Source organism: Echinops telfairi, unplaced genomic scaffold, assembly GCF_000313985.2.
Source record: "Echinops telfairi isolate 266 unplaced genomic scaffold, ASM31398v2 ScPeMD7_7474;HRSCAF=8512, whole genome shotgun sequence".
Classification (NCBI taxonomy): Eukaryota; Metazoa; Chordata; class Mammalia; order Afrosoricida; family Tenrecidae; genus Echinops; species Echinops telfairi.
In genome coordinates, this window is record NW_022111378.1 from 5664870 (window position 1) to 5669650 (window position 4781).

The window sequence follows — 4781 nt, forward strand, 5'->3', positions numbered from 1 at the left end:
ATGGCAACATATGTACAAGTGTGCTTAATACAATTGAATGATGGATTGTCATAAGATTTGGAAGAGAGCCCAATAAAATGATTAATAAATGAAATCATTGCAATATTGAAAGACTTATTCTGTCCTGCAAAACTGGCACTATTAATGTAAACACCTTACAGATGTTATGCAAAGAGTATAAATTAAAATTCAGGTCAATAAATACAGATTTCAGCTCTACAAAAGAGGGGTGGGTGTCGGGTGGGGGGAAAGCCACTTAGTTTTTAGTAAACACAGGAATAACTCATTCTATCCTAACCTCACCTTGGGACTAATGTCCTTCGATTCCGTGGTGGTCCAGGGAACCACAGAAAACACTTGGGGTCACGGAACCATGCAGAGAATTGTCAATCTGGGGAACCACACTGTAACTCACTCTCTCATTTTAATGCCTGATTGTCCCTAACCACGGTTGGGCCACAAAGCTTTATGCTACTATCTCCTTCAAATGCCAGGAGTCCTGTTTTTCAGTTCTGTCACCCACTATCCTACCAACCTGCCCCTGTCTGAGGAGTATTTGTTACACCAGCCTCCCATAGTAGTGCATCTTAAGGCTAACATGTCACCAATCCAGGTAAACAATACCCCATGGCCTAGGAGGCTAAGGCATCACCCCACACATCAGATCGTTCTTAACAGCAGGAATCTTAACCAAGTGTCAGTCCCCATGGAACACCCCTCTCTTGCCAGTACTCAAGGTTGGGAGCCATCACGGCCATTCCTGTGCCTATCAACAAATGTCAGGTAAGAAAATTCCTAGGATTGGTTGGTTATTTCAGACTGTGGATTTGGGGCATTCCAGAAATAGCCAAACCCTTGAATTAAGCCACAAAAGGAAACTGAGCTTTGGAATGTGCAGAGGCTGAACAGAGGACCTTTTCAGACTTAAAGCAGGCTCTCGTGCAAGCTCCAGCTCTTGTCCTACCTGGTGTCTCTAAACCCTTCCTTCTTTTTGTGTATAATCAATCCAGAGTGGCCTGGGAAAAAGACCAGACCCCATGGCATCTGAATAGGCCCGATGCCTCAGGCCAGTGGCCACCACAGCCCTTTTAGTTAAAGAGGCTGACAAAACTGTCCATGGGTCAAGAACTGGCTGTGTTCACACAGTAGAAGCATTACTCGGAAGCCCACCTGATCAAGCCCTTCTACTAGATCAACCTTGAATATGGTTCCTTAAAGCCTCTCTCTTAAATCCAGTCACTCTCTTTCCAGAAGCAGAAGTGGACCATCACTGCACAGAGGTGCTTGAGAAGGTTCACATGGTAATACCGGATCTTATGGACGTGCTCCTTCTAAACGCCAAAGTTAAGCTGTTTGTGAGTGGAAGCAGCTTCTTCGAGAGTTGCACCAGGTACACAGTGGCTGCCGTTGCTTCTCTAAATTCACTAATCTGGTCAGCACTGTTACTGTGCAATACCTGAGCCCAAAAGGGTGAGCTAGTGGCTCTGATCAAGGCACTCCGCTGGGCAGAGGAAAATGGGTGACTGTCTATACAGACAGCAGATACACATTGGCCAGTACTCATGTGCATGGTTCCACATGGTAAGGGAGACCTTCTAACATCAGAAAGAAAGAAAAAAAACCCACAAAAACAAAGCCCCCACCTCGAAAAATTGGCTTTGCTGAAAGCCATGTAGCTACCAATCACACTGGAAATTGTACATTGCCCAGGACACCAGAATGGCAACTCAAAAGAAGCCAGGGGAAACTGGAACACAGATGAAGAGGCCAAACGGGTGGCCATGTTGGAGCCTCCCAAGCATAACTGACTTTGGTCTCCTTACCAGAGCCTCTCTTACCTAAAGTGCCTCATTAAACCGAAAAATAGATCGTTTTGGCCAGGAATAACTTAGCTGTGGAGGAAACCACTGGTTGGTGGACCCTCCCAGATGGTAGGACTGTGATTCCCCAAGGTGTTGGGTAAGTCGATAATACAGAAAATGCACCAGGCTACTCATGTAGGCAAAACTAAGTTAGGGAAATCAATCAGAAAACAGTTTTATATCACAAATTTAAATAGTATACTTAAAAGTGTAATAATTAGGTGAGCTACGTGTGCTCACACTTCAGCCCCAGCCCAGCAAGGTATTATATTAAGAGGACAAATGCCAGGAGAACAGTGGTAGTTAGATTTCACTAAATTTAAACCTCTAGCTAAGGGGACAAGAACATGTGCTAGTTGACACTTTTTCAGGTTGAGCTGAAGTTTTCCCTCTGCTCATCACGAAAGTGCCATGATAGTCATAAAAAGGTTATTAGAAGAAGTAATTCCAAGGATCCAGTCAATTGGGTCCAATAACGGCCCAGCCTTTACTGCTATACTAATACAATAAATTTGAAAAACCTTGGGGGTTGAATGAAAATTACACTATGTTTATAGGCCTCAAAGTTTGAAACCGTTTGAAAGAATGAACAGAATCCTAAAGAAAACTGTCTAAATTTATATTAGAAACAGGGCATACCAACCATCTCTACTTCCCTTTGCTTTATTGAGAGCAAGTTGCACTCGATAGAAAAGAGGTTTTACCCCTTATGAAATTACTTAAATTCTTACAGACATTCCAGGTGCACAGAGCCAGGTGTTCCAGACTGCAAAGGACGCTGCCCCTACCCTTAGTATCTACCTGAGCCACTTCATTGGTTCCAGACTGGAAACTTGGCATTGGTCAAGCAGCACACTGCAACTGGACTCACCCCAACGTGGAAGGGACCCTTTATCATTGTCCTCACTACACTACAGCTGTAAAACCAGGTGTTGTCACTCCGTGGGTCCACCACTCACACCTAAAACCTGCCACGATATGCTTCATGCATTTATCACTGCTTTTTAGGGATGCATAGTACTCCATTTTATGTATGTACCACAGTTTTTTAATCCATTCATCGGTTGATGGAAATTTGGTTGTTTCCAACTCCTTGCACTTGTGAACTGTGCTGCGATGAACATTGGAGTACAGATGTTTGGCCATGGTTTGTTTCTTGCCTCTTCTGGGTATATGCCCAGTAGGGGGATTACTGGGTCATATGGTAGCTCAATTTCCATCTGTTTTAGAAATCGCCAAATTGATTTCCATAGTGGCTGTACATACCTACAGGTTCACCAGCAGTGGATGAGAGTTCCTACCTCACCAACGTCCCTCCAACACTTGTTGCTTTCTGATTTTTTTAATTCAGCTATCTTGGGGGTATTAGGTGGTATTTCATAGTTGTTTTGATTTGCATTTCTCTTTTGACTAATGATCGGGAATTTTCTCATATGTTTATTGGCCATTCGGATTTCAGACTGAGAAACTTCTGTTCAGGTCCTTTGTCCACCTCCTCAGTGGACAGTTAATTTTTCTCTTATTGTAAGCTTGCAAAGTGTTGTAGATTTTAGTAATAAGGCCTTTGTCTGATGTGTTATTGGAAAGATGTTTTCCCAGTCAGTGGGCTCTCTTATTACTCTCTTTACAATTAATGGCCCTAATTGTTTGGGGTTTTATCTCAAGGTTTGTGATCCACCTTGAGTTTATTCTTGCGCATGGAGTGAGGTAAGGGTCTTGCTTCATTTTTTCTGCAGTTAGACATCCATTTTTTTCCAGTACAATTTATTGAAGAAGGCATCCACTTCCCATTTGATATTTTTTTGGGCCCCTTATCAAAGATCACTTGCTGTATGTTGATGGTTTTATATCTGGGTCTTCAGCTCTTTGCCATTGGTCTGAATATCTGTCATTATACCAGTACCATACTGTTTTGACTACTGTGGCCATATAATATGTGCTAAAGTCAGGTAGAGCAAGCCCTCCCACTGTGTCCTTCTTCTTGTGGAGTTCACTGCTAATTCTAGGTTTCTTCACCCTCCATATAAATTTGGTGATCAGTTTTTCCAATTCTTTGAAGAAGGATGGTGGTTTTCGTATTGGGATAGCATTGAACTTATATAGTGCCTTGGGCAGAACTCATATATAGCTTGTATAATATTGAGGAATTTTCCTTCTATTCCTATCTTCTTGAGGGTCTTAAACAGGAATGCATGTTGTATATTGTCGAATGCTTTTTATCACATCTATCGATATTATCATGTGGTTCTTATAATTTTTCCTGCCAATGTGGTGAATAATACTGATGGTCTTTCATATGTTGAACCATCCTTGCATCCATGGTATGAATCCCACTTGGTCACTGTGAATTATTTTTTAATGTTTCTGTATTCTATTGACCAGTATTTTGTTAAGGATTTTTGCATCATTGTTCATTAGGGATATTGGTCTGTGGTTCTCAATTCTTGTGGGATGTTTGCCCGCTTTATGTATCATAGTTATACTAGCTTCATATAAAGGGTTTGGGAGTTTTCCGTCTTTCTATGTTCTGTAAGAGTTTGTGGAGGATTTGTGTCAGTTCTTCCCTGAATGCTTGGTAGAATTCTCCTGTGAAGCCATCTGGCCCAAGGGACTTTTTCATTGGTAATCCCTTAATAACCTTGTATATTTATTCCATTGGTATGGGTCTGTTGAGGTTCTGGACATCCATCTGGGATAGTATAGGGAGGGACTGTGTTTCTAAATATTTGTCCATGTTTTCCAAGTTGTTGAATTCATTAGAGTATAGGCCTTCATAGTATTGTGTAATTATCCTTTTGATTTCATTAGGATCTGTTGTAATGTCCCCCGTTTCATCTCTCGTCCTTGCAATTGTCATCTCTTCCTTTCTTTCTTTGGTTAGGTTTGCCAGTGGTCTATCAAATCTGTTAATTCTTTCAA